The sequence below is a fragment of the Sceloporus occidentalis genome, unplaced genomic scaffold (genome assembly GCF_023333645.1).
Source record: "Sceloporus occidentalis isolate IW3139 unplaced genomic scaffold, rSceOcc1.0.p SCAF_2, whole genome shotgun sequence".
NCBI classification, from domain to species: Eukaryota; Metazoa; Chordata; class Lepidosauria; order Squamata; family Phrynosomatidae; genus Sceloporus; species Sceloporus occidentalis.
Window position 1 is genome coordinate 61,153,892 of NW_028316982.1, and position 13,199 is coordinate 61,167,090.

Genomic DNA, 13,199 nt, shown 5'->3' on the forward strand with positions numbered 1-13,199 from the left:
AAAACTTTGTTCTCGCTATCAGTTAAATTTCTTGTACAGTATAATTATTATTATTATTGTCTAACATATATTTGTATGAATAAATTGGAGTAGGTAGCTGGTACATAGAATTCAAGTGATATATATTGTGTTGTTGAAAGCAACAAATCACTATAAATGGATTCCAAAGATAAAAAATTATGACAGCGATCCATACAACTAAACAGGATTTCAAAATATTGCCAAGTCAGAAATTTTGTATTCTCAATATGAGATCTAGCACCTTATGCTTGATTTTGACTCTTTTACACAGAGGTCAAGTGGACTGGCAAATTGGAGTGGCCCCTGGCAACTCCAGCACCAATTGCTCCCCATCCAGGGTGGGAACGCGGCGACCAGACACTGCAGTCCCGAGGCTGGCTGCTACTGTATGCTGCAACAGACCACCAGCAAGGAGCACTTTTTTGCCTTAGGTAGCCATGGCACAGCTTCAGCCTGATATCTGTATGTGTGTCATCTGAATCAATGTCCCTGGATTGACCTGGAGGCAGTGCTTTTGGCTTGTCTGTTTTGGGCCCATGTAATATTGGGATGCCTTTGCTTTTGACAACAGCAGGGTTAAACACAGTGAAATTATTCTTTTGCATCTTACACTGATAACAAAGAGCCCATGCCATCGTGCATCCAAGCACTCAGCTAGGGATACTGAAGTAGTACATGCTTGATGATAATAATGATTAGGACTATTTTGACTATGGGAAGTGAATAGATGAAAGGATCTTTATATCAGTAAGCGATACATATGCAGCTAGGAACCATGCTACTTGTTCTATATGTCCAGTGAAGCTTTAATCTAATAGCCACCTGTGTTGCATTGCAAACAGCTTTTTGAAGCACCTCACTGTGCAACAGTCATTCGGTATGGTTAGTAACCGCTGTCACTGTTGAGTATATATATATCCCAGCAAATTTTAACAAGACTAGTTGCATTCTGTTAAAAGTACAATAACAACATACATTGCTTCATAGAAGTATTCACCTCCTCCTTTTGACTTTTCCATAATTTGCTGTATTACAACCTGGAATTAAAATGGATTCCTTTGGCTTTATTACCATTTCATAAATACAAGATATTCAAAAGTGTGAAAGCACAACCTATTTTTATGGTGGTGTAAAAGTAAACTAAACTTGCACCTGTTGCATACAGAAGTATTCACCTTGGTAGACGCACATTTAGCAACAATTACAGCAACAAGTCTCCTCTGATACGTTTGTATCAGTTTTGCACATCTTGGACTTGTGGTTTGCTCCCACCATTCTTGCTCCAACTCTGTCAGGTTTGATGAAGATAGTTGGTAAATGACAACTTTCAAACCTTGCCACAAATTCTCCATCAAATTGAGATCTGAACTTTGCTTAGGCTATTCTAACACATTTATATTATCATTTTAAAACCACTCCAATTTTATTTTTGGTTGGTTAAGATCACTGTTCTGTTGAAAGACAAAGCTCTATTCCAGGTTCAGGCCCCAGACTGAAAAAGGTTTTCCTCCAGAATGGCTCAATATTTGCCTCCACCTTGCCTTCAATCCTCACCAGTTTTTCAGTCCCTGCCAAAAAAGAGCATCTGCCACTACCATGCCTTCCCGTAGGAATGTTGTTCTAAGCACTATGAGCACTACTGGCGTTGTGGCACAGCGTATTTTGCAGCAAGGACAAAAAATTCAGTTTAACTTAATCAGCCCAGAAAATCTTTCCCCACGTTTGCTGTGTCTCCCACATGACCTTCTGCAAGCTCCAAAGGGGATTTGATATAGGTTGTCTACCGCTGGGTTTTGTCTCACCACTGTTCCATAAACCCTAGCTTTGCGGAGTGACTGGGTGACAGTTGTCCCACTTCCATCTCAGTTGTGGCTCTCTCTACCTCCAACAGAGTTACCATTAGCTGCTTGGTTGCTTCTCTGACTAATATCTTCCTGACATGGTCACTGAGTTTGGACTAACAGTGTTTATTAGGCACAGCCACAGTAAAGACATATTATTTCCATTCTGAAATCATGGATACAACAGTGTCCCAAGGCTGCTCATAGTTTAGGATTTAAAAAAATAATCCAACACTGATTGGTGCTTCTGCACAACTTTATCTGGGATTTGTTTTGATAACTTCTTAGTTTTCATTATGTTGTTTGTTTAGATATTTTCTCTAACAAATTCTGGGCCTTTCTGAAGCAGGTGGAGTTAATCTGAGATTATGTGGCACTGGAATTGTAAACTAATGGATTCCATTCAACTATTTATGTGACGTCTGAAGCAATGGGCTTCATTGCAGATTTGTTAGGCATGCTACAGCATATAAAGTAAACACTTATGCAAGCTACACATTGTTGTTTGGTTTTGTTTACTTAACAACAAACAATATTTTTACCTATACATTCAACAATAGGTTATAAATAATACAACAAAATGTGGAAAAGTCAAAACGAGTGAATACTTGTGCAAGGCACTGTATGTAAAGAAATCTCAAAATCCCCCACAATGACAAATATGTTTAAGTAAAGTTGAAAGGTAGTATGCAATTCATTAGTATTGGCAGCACACTTACTTCGCTGTTCTTTTCAAATTCAAGTGACTTCTCAAGTATTATTCCATAGGAACAGTGCTGATAGCCAGACCCAGAAAACAACACCACTAAAACTGAATCGTGGACATTCACACAGTTCTCTAACAGTCAGTTTTCCTGCCTTCAGGTCCCTATATGTCTTAATCATGGCATGCAATGACTAGAAGTGATGGGAGCTGAAGCCTGACAACATTTGGGGACTCACAGTTGAAAATTAACTCTTTGGTGGACTCAAGCATGAGCTGGTAACCCTGTCTTATATCAGGAATTGCATTCAGAAAAAGAATCCAGAATGCAGAAACCTATTACTGCTGGCTAATGTCTTCCCAAGAAGCATTTATAAGATTTTTTAAAAAGTTAATTTTAGAATTTAGAAATGTAGCATGGAAATCACAGAGCTGATAACAGTAAGATATTTGGGGGGAAGATATCAATGTATCATTTGAAATGTAGAATAAATATCAAGATAAATACAAGAGAACAGCAAAGCACCATGAAATTGGGACAAAATAGTTTAGTATTTTGGTAACAGATGTGTGTCATGCTCCTATACTAGCTATTCTGGAAGCTCTTTTAGAGTTGAAGAGTAACATTAAAACATTATAAATAAAGAAATAAATGTTTTAAAGAGTACAAGAAGCAAACAGGATTCCTCCCTAATAGGTTTTTAGCTTAATCTAAATAGAAAGCCTCTCTCTGAACAGAAAGTGGCAGACAATATTTACCACTTACGGTATTGGCAGTTCTATTTACAGAATATATTTCTATCAAAGGATCTAAAGAGAGTGAATGACAACAAAATTCACATTCAGTGAATAAGTAAAATATTGAGTAAATGCTGAAGAAGAAATTAAGTAAGTGTGAAAGAATATATGGCAAATTGATATGTAAGCATCTTTGGATGTAATAGCATCTAGAAAAGAGAATTTTATTTTTTGAGTTTATACACCTCTTTGCTCCTAAGTCTGTCTTTCTGCTGAAATACATTAACAAATTCCATGTCTTTCTTTTGCCTATCCCACCTTGTTTCAAGTGTACCAATTTCTTTCTTGAAACTAAACAGCTAATCTGAAGCGTTTGTTTTATTCATTATCTTTATAGGTGGCAAGACTAAGAGGTTGGCTGAACAAAGACCAGACAATGACTGCCAAGTGCATATGGTAGCTCACAGCTTGCCATCACCCCATTCTACTGCACCAACACAGCAGACTATTAAAGAGGAGCGCTGCTCATGCACTTTTGTCAGCAAGTTAAGTTACGCTTCGCAAAGGCTGAAAGACTGGAAAACATTATGCTCCTTAAGAAGCAGCGAAGATGGAGCTGATCACTTCAAACTGAAAATCTTTGTTCCAGGTGGACAACAAGGTTTAGAACATTTTTGAAACAGAAATTGCACCAGAAAATTCTTCTCCATGGTAGCAATAGGAATAGCAGCTTCATTTATATACCACTTCATACTGCATTAAGCAGTCTCTAAGTAGTTCACAACTGTAAGCTAATTGCCCCCAACAAGCTGGGTACTCCTTTTAGCAACCTTAGAAGGATGCAAGGCTGAGTCGACCCTAAGCCCCTGACTGGTACTGAACTCACAACCTTGTGGTTGGTGAGTGAGTGGCAGCAGTACAGGCATTTAACCACTGTACCACCAGGCCTCCCCACTGCGCCACCAGGGCTCCAATAGTAGGTAACCTTTAGATCTGCTATGTGTTTTAAATGTACAGCAGACATATACAGGTGGATGCATTGCTCCTCACTAAATTGTTCATAGAAGCCTGTTACAGACTGCCAAAATAAAGCTGCTTCAGGTCTCTTTGGAGGTGTGGTATTTAAATGAGGCATGGGTCCTAAGAGTCCGGAGGTCGCGCCAAAGCCACACTCCAGTCCTAAGCACTGGAGTGCAGCTTTGGTGCAGCTTCCGGATTCTTAGGATGCATGCATCATTTAAACAGCATACCTCCAAAGAGACCCGAAGCAGCTTTATTTTGGCAGTCTGTAACAGGCCAGAGTTCCCACATACATTTATGCTGATCGCAGCTGGATGTCAGTTCAAGAAAAAATATGATTTTAAGAGCACAAATTAGGAATTGTTGCTGCCTTCTAACTGTCTGACCAATACATTTTACAGTAAAATACAAGAACAGTAACTAAAGTATTTTTAATTCCATTTTAATTGTCACTTTTGTACATTTTTCACTGTATTTTTGTAAGTTTTTAATTGTAAGTTTTAAGACGGTAAGCCGCTTTGGGTCCCAATTTTGGGAGAAAAACAGGATACACATTAATATAATAAATAAAGAAACAGTATTCAGCAGCTAGACTAAAGTGTGCAGTTAGAGGAATTGCATGCTCCTGTGAGCCAAGAGACTACGCTGCTGGTAGCGTCTCCCATGTCAAACAGGCTTTTGATGAGCAGCCAGTCTAAATGTGTCGAACGGCTACTGTGTTGCAGCGCAATGACACTGGTGGAGGATCTCTCAGAAACAACAGCAATGATACCAAAGCTGCACAGAAGAAGACAATGATAAATCACTCCTGAAACCTTCTACATTGAAAACATTATGATGAGACAGTCCAAAATGAAGCAAGAGATAGCACCAGAAGATGAGACATGAAAGGCACCAAACAAGCTACTGGGGAAGAGCAGAAAACAAATATGAGAAGCCCTATGGCTAATGATGCAACTGGACAAGCTGAAAGAAAGAAAGTTAAGCAGTTGATGTGCTCAGAGATTTAAATTAAACTCTGAAAAACCATAGAATAAGAGACGCATGAATTAGAGGAAATTAGACATTGTAAAACAAGAAATGGAGCAATACTTGGGGTGCAATACTTGAGTTTAGTAAGCTAAAGTGGAAAGGAATGGTACATTTTCCATCACATAATTACACAGTGTTTACCCAGGAACTGAAAATTTAAGAAGAAATGCGGGGTGCTTAACAGTGGAGAGAGATATAGCAAAGGCATTCAAGGAATATAATAATATTTCTTGACCAAATAATATCAGTAACACTTTAGGGAAAATGCATCAACCATAATCCAAGTCGCAGAGGCAGAAGAGGAAGAAACTGAAAGAGCAGAATCAAACATCTTAGCAGAATTTGTTCTAGGATCAAGAAATGAAGCAAGAGAGTGACAGATTGAATTTTACGAAGCCAACGGTTTGTTCACTGCATATACATTTTTCAGGCAACCAAAGAGGCAACTGAATACATGAGCATCATCGAATAGCCAATACAGAAATCAGACAGTCTACATAATTGGATGCAAAAGATGAAGAAGCTACATTCTCTTTGCAAAAACAAGACTATAAACAAACTGTGACACAAACAACTGCTAAAATCAAAAATTAGAGCAGCGCTAAAGAACACCAAATCAATTGTTGTGCCAAAATACAGTCTGAAGGACATCCCCAGAGAGCTGAAAGATAATGTTAAAAAAAATAGATTTGCAATATTAAGCCTAAGTGACTGGGAATCAGAAGATTCAAGGACATTGTAAAGGAACAATGGAAAAAGATGCTATCTTTAGCCAAAAAGAAAGAGAAGCTTCAGTGGATGACAGATTAAATTCTTCAGATTGTTAAAGATAGACAAGAAGCAAAAGGAAAATGTGTCAGAAATACAGTCAGAACCATGAATGCAAGTGTTCAGCGAACTCTGCACAGGGGAAAGGTAAACTACTATTATAGTCAAAGCAGAGAAATAGAAGTTGAGAATCAAAAGGGTCTTCCACAAGACCTGAAAAATCGAAGGAAAATTTAAACCAAAAATAAAGACACTCTACAACCAGACACAGCATGACCAAGAAAAATTAAAAAGATGAAGAAGCTATTGTTATTGTATATTTGTATTGAAAATGTTCAGATGTGACATTGGTTGCTAAAGTTTTAAATTGGTTACAGACTGGAGGCAAAAAAGCCTAGGCCTCAGACAAAGTGTTCAAGGACAACGGACGAGACAAAATGTAAACAAGACATGTTTTCTGCTTATACTGTGATTGGTTCATATGTTTAATGACAACTTGTGGGAAAGAGGCTGGACTAAAGAGTTGCATTGAGGGAAAGTTGATCTTATGATCTAGTGTTTTTTATTCTGAGAATGGACTTTGAAAGTAAAGATGTGTTGTACAGTTGTAGCTTATTAGCTTATGTATATAGCAACTAAGACAATAAAAGCCCTCTGAAGAGTGAAGCATGCTATAGTTTGTTTATTTAATTCAGCAGCTGTTTCACTAGGCATTGTTCCAGCAAGCTGAAGTCTGTGTTGAAGTTTGCTTTGATCCTGAGTTCCAGAGAAGACTGCATCTGCATCCAGTTGGTACCAGTTTGGAACCATGGGCAAGAGACATCACCCAAAACAAATTTTTCTAACAGCTATACATTGAATAACTATATAAAAGAGGTGAAAGAAAGAGAGATTCATTCAAGGAAGAAATCTGCTTCAAGCTACAGGGACAGAATCTACTTAGTTCTAAGTGAAATATATCAACAAATATAGAAAACATAAGAATGGTCCACAGATTGGAAATGCTCAGTATACATTCCAGTTCCCAAGAAAGTCACCAGGGATTGCAGTAACCACAGGACCAATGCATTAAAAAGCTCATGCTACCAGCTTCTTTCTTTTAGTTAGTCTGCAAGTTGCCACAAGATCCCTTTGCATATCAGGTTGACTTGAGTCTACTTCCTCAGATGCATGAGGTGGACTTTAAAGTAGGCAGTGAAGAGTTGAGGTAGCCAAGGATTTCCTATACTGTGACTCAGTCATTAATCAAAATTGTGATGTGAGTTTAAAAAATCAGAAAATTAGGACTTAGGACAGCTATGAATGAACTGGACAAATTCAAGTATGAATATATCATTTGCTACCAAAAGTAGGATTGTCCAGGCCATCATATTTCCCATTTCTATGTATGGTTGTGAAAGTTGGACAGTGAAGAAGACTGAAGGGAGGAAAGTCAACTCATATGAAATGTGGTGCTGGAGGAGAGTTCTGCAGATACCCTGGGCTGCGAAAAGGACAAGTAAATTGGGTCCTAGAGCAAATCAGGCCTGAGCTCTCTTCCCTGGAAGCCAAGATGACTAAACTGAGGCTGTCATACTTTGGACATATCATGACGAGACATGTCTCATTAGAAAAGATAATACAGTGGGACCTTGATATCCGCTGGCTTTTGGTTCCAGGACACCCTGTGGATATTAAAATCCATAGATGCTTAAGTCCAATTAAATACAATGGGATAGTAAAATGGTGTTCGTTACATAAAATGGCAAAATCAAGGTTTGCTTTTAAAAATTATATATTTTTAATATTTTCAAGCTGTGGATGGTTGAATCTGTGGATACACAGGGTTGGCTGTAATGCTTGGCAAAGTGGAAGTTAAGAGCAAAGAAGATTACTGTATTGCATATAGACTAACTCAAGTAAGCCACAGCCTTGAGTCTGCAAGACCTGTAGAGGGCTGCTGATGTCAAGGTGCCTTAGAGGTCTCTAATTGATAAGTTACCATACGTCTAGTTCAATGTGACAGCAGTTAACAACAAAAATTAGGGGGAGGAGCCCAGATTAAAAATGCTTGTGTCAAAGAAGTTTTGAATATTTTACCTAACGATAAGGTAAGTAGTAAGGAAGTCAGAGCCTTCTCCTCCTAGAAAAACTGGGTCATAATTTAACTCTTATTCTCACAGTGTACAGCATCTTCCCCCAATTTGGTACCCTCTAGAGTTGCACACTTCATAGTATCTAACAATCAGATATTCTGACTGTGGGAATATGGAAGTTGCAGTCTAACAGATCTAGAGGCACCAGGTTGGGGAAGGCTGCAGTGGAAGATCAAAAGACAATCAGAACATTCTGAGGATGCTAAGCATGTGAATGATGTTTGAGACCTCAGTTCTTCTTTTAGTAGAGTAACTACTAATTACTAGCAGTGAGGTAAAGATGGATGTTTTCCCCACTGGATTAATAGAGAAAACATGTTTTTGAGAAAGAAGAGACAATTCTTAGGAACTGTTTATAAGGGGCCCTTGCTAAGTCTCATTTGTGTGAAATACAGCTATATCAGTGGTCACCACACCTTTTCTGGCTACTGCCCCCTTTTTCCCTTGGGCAACAGTCCTAGCACTCCCCTCCCATGAGATTTTCTTGATATTAGGTCTACAGTTCTATTACAAACTGAAAACAACCAATCCTGGCCATTACTCCCTTTGCATCCGGCCACCTTAGGAGCAGCAATTGAGCAGCTGGCTGACTGCAACTGAGAAGCTTCTTGCCTGTGTCAGTCCTGTGGCAAAAGCCAGCCCAGGCGATAGGCTTCTTCATTGCTGCTTGACTGTCTGCACAGTCGCTGCTCCCTTTTCACCTGGTCACCCTGGGAACGACAACAACCAAGCCACTGAATGACCAGCAACCAAGAAACCTCTTACCCATGCCACTCCAGCAAAGGCAAGTGTGGGCGATAAGCCTCTTGGTTACTGCTCAGCCAGTTGCTTGGTTGCTGCTCCCAATGTGACCAGGTGAAAATGGAGAAGCTTCTCCCTGGTGAGGAAGGGCTCTCAAGCTTTCTTTTTTGAGGCGGAGAGTGGGGCAGCTGGTCTGTATATTGGGGGGGGGGGGGTTTACAGTGGCCAAATGCCCTGGATTGGAGACTGGTGTAGACGGAGAAAAGGAGGGATTTTATCTATAGGAGCTGCTCCAAGGTAAAGGACTCCTTCCAAGACCCCAGATGTTTCTTCCTCTTCTTCCTCAGAGACATGTCTTCCCCACACAACTTCAAGTGTTCCCCCCACATACATACACAAACCTTGTTTCTTCTGTTACCTGAACAGGATCAGCAGAGCAGTTCCAACCTTCCAGCCCAGAAAAGCTCACAAAGCTTAAGCAGAGCCCCAAATTTGAAAGCTCCTTTTCATCAGCACCTCTCCCTCACCACCATGTGTTCTAACTCAAAATGATGCCACTCTGAGCCACAGAAATAATGTCCTGTTCCCAAGCCCCATAAGTTTCCCAACCGCCCCTGCCACCACCACTGAAAGTCACAGCTGAGCAGGCAGGCAGAAGAGAGGGAGACACTACCATATAAAATGATCAGTGAAGCTGTGTTGTGGTTTTAAGGGACCCTGAAAAGAATTTTTATGCAACCCTTATCTCCATCATGGTCCTAAAGGTTGCTGGTTCCCCTTGTATTTCTTGCTTACCAGTACTTTGACTGAAAGCTTCCCTTTCCCTCAGTGCCCTCATGCTTCCCCCTTTCCACCTCACTGCCCCCCCAGATGTTTCCACTGCCCCCTGGGGAGGCATACTGCCCACTTTAGGAATCACTGGTCTAAACTATGATACTAAGAATTTCTTCCACAGAAGCTATCCAAAGAAATGCTGGAATTAGATCTAATGGGTGGATGGAAGTATTCTAAAAGGCTATCAACTGAAGAGAACCACCTTCTAAGACTGCCTCTTGTCTCACAGCAGGGGTCATAATAACCATGCCAACTGGGGAGCTGATCCCTCCATGGGCAGAAAGACAAGGGGACTATATTTGCCAGTGCTAATTATAAAGCTATACAGATGTAGTACTTTTTCAGATGTCTAGCAGCATGCATGTATCTGCATGTCTGCAAGAGACACACAGAGAAAGAAACCATGTCTAATACAGACAGGACTTTTTTATGCGTTCAAATCCTTAATCCTGTTTGGAGCTGTCAGTGGGGGTTAATGGAAGCTTTGGATAGGAGAATTCCAATCTGGTTGGCAGATGGATAGGTTGGTTATAGCTGCATAACTATGTCTTGCCTGCAGGCACAATTCAGAACACTGTTAAAGCAATATAAAGTCGCTGTCAAGCTGAACCATTTGGATCAGTAGCAAGGAGAAATAATAATAAAAGGAGTTCATTTCTGGGCCTTGTGTGTTCATAGTAGTATGCAGAAACTGATTAATTGTTGTCATGTGCTGGTCGGCTGTACCTCTGATTCCTACTTCTGGAGTAGATTTTGCATGCTAATATAATCATTCTCCCTCTTGAGACATTAGCAAATAATCAAATGAAAAACAGGATCATAATTTACTGAGATTCAGGCAATTCTCTATGCAAATTTGACTTGTTATTGCTGCTGCCTCGTTAATCTGAATGCCTTTGACAAACTCCTTTGATTTATGAACTCATGACAACTCCAATGTGTATATATTTTGCTAGATTGACATTATCATTAAGAGTGGGTGGACTGAGCTCACATGAATGGCTGATTTTATTCGCTGGTGTCGGCTGCTCAACAGCTGAGCATCTCTTCTGCACAAAGCCCCCAAGCGCCAGGCTCTTCCCATCTACCCATCCATTCATCATCTCGATGTTAATTGGCCCAGGCTTTAAGCAAATTTTCAACACGATTTAAAGGCATGATGACACTGATTACTGACCCTCTGCCATACGGTGCCTATTGATTAACCTGACAGAGATGATGAGCTTGAGGGAAACTAGGTGTGTGGGGACTTCAAAAGGGGATTATATATATATATATATATATATATATATATATATATATATATTGTTTATGTAGGCAAAACACTTGTCATTATCCCAGAGGCCAGAATTTGTGCAGAATTGGTCTTTAAAAGATGGTACCGCCTTTGAAACCTGCATCCAATAAGGAAGATGCATGCCGCTCTGAGGGGAGAAAACAGGTTACAAATGTTTTGTCACATATAGTTTCTTATTGTGGCAGAGCTTCTGGTGACAAACAAATCTTTTCCAAACAAGTAGGACTTATGGAAACCACCATGTATGAATACACATTATTTCAAAAGACAAGAATGTGATTTGGGAGAAGAAAAAGCATTGTGCTTGTAAGACTGAAAAAGCCTGACAAAAGCAGTTCTGGTCAATAAAAGTGAGACACAGTAAACAGCCCAGTCAGTTCTCAACTAATTTTATAAGGATCTCAAGGACAATCTAAAGGTCAAGCACAACATTCCAGATACTCTGAGAGGTTCACATTTAGTTTCCTAGTATTCCAGGAAAGCGAAGGGCATGTGTGTATAAACTTGAATTTCAGTATTTTGTGGGAAAGCGCAAAGGGTGAAGGCTGCAAAAATTCATTTGAATTAGTTTGAGACTCTGCCACAGCATGGATTAAAGAGGAGAAAGGAAATAAATGCTGCTCTAATGGTTACAGGAAAGTAAAAACTGCTATAGTCCCTTTCCAATAACCTTTGCAAGTGATAAATGAAGCCAAGAGCCCTGCTACTGTAAAGGGACCGTCAGCATCCCGATTTCATAAATGCAGTTTGGCAGTTTATAAATCTCAGCTATTTCAAAAAGCACTAGTTGGAAAACTGACACAGATCATGTGAAAGAGAAAGTAAACATCTTTACAAAACTTATGGACTCAACAACCTATTAAACCATTTAGCAGACTTCCTTCTCCAATCTCCCATCTCAAGAGAAATTAAACACTTATGATCAAAATGCAATCCTTGCAATGGTAAGGATTACTAGTGGAGAAAAACAGAAACAAATCACCAGACTAGCTGAAGCTATACAGAGCAGCTTGTCCCATGGGAAGTATCCTCAAAGTGGTACATACATGGTGATGTGGATAACAGCACTTGTGTCCAAATCTCTTTTCAAAGTACTGTACTGTAAATGTCAACAGACCATTTAAAACATACTGCAACAAAACACATTATCTGGAAGATGGCTATATTTAAGCTAATTTGACTCCAGTTTACATTATAACTTATTAAAAGGAGAGCATGGGAATGTAACAAACTTTGCAGTTCACCCTACTCATTTGATTCACTTTTATGTTGGATAGGTTTGTTGCCTACCAAAGAAACAATGAGCTGTTGCTGCTGCAGCCTGAGTTTTTAAGACAGGCTTCTGAGAACCAAATCAGCAGTTCATATTTCAAAGTGGGTATGTATGTCAAGTCTATGTATCATTATGGCATCCTTTTCTTATTGCAATGAATCATGCGTATTTTATGAAGTCAATACCATATATTTCTTATTTTCATACCATATGTATAACTTGTTTTGTAGCATGTTTCAAAATGCTACATCAGCATGCTTCACTATAAAACAGGATATCAAAACCATACAAAATCACACAGCACAATTAAGTTACCTCTTGTTTATTCCTGTTTATTACATTTCTTTTTGAAACTGTTACCATTAAAATACTTGAAAGTTCAGTTTTTACAGTTGCATGCCTTATAAGCCTCCTGTATGAAAACAGTATTTTCTAAAGGCATTATTAGGATCAATCCTAAGATTATTTTTTTAAATGATGACTAGATCATCATCTTATGAAGAAGTATGCACAGCCTCTGTTCTTCTGTTATAAATAAGACATGCTTAGTTTCTAGTCTAAAGAACCAAGTCTTGTTTTATATGTATCTTTTAGGAATTTAGAAAGAATAAAGTTCTCTGATCTAACAAGCTAGCTGGCCAGTTGCTTTTTAAATACATTTTGATAGCACTGAATTTACATATGTATACATCCAGAGAACTCTGAATATAATTTTCCACATATTAACCAAAGAACTTTTGCTTCTCCTAATCAGGATATCTGGTTATTTTTATAAATCTGACATCTACATTAGGAA

The 13,199-nt window shown here is 39.1% G+C and overlaps 1 protein-coding gene across 8 annotated transcripts in view; it reads right to left on the reverse strand.

Annotated features, from left to right (window-relative positions):
• BTRC (beta-transducin repeat containing E3 ubiquitin protein ligase) overlaps positions 1-13,199 on the reverse strand; it is a 207,599-nt gene that overhangs the window by 125,634 nt on the left and 68,766 nt on the right. The window lies entirely within an intron of this gene.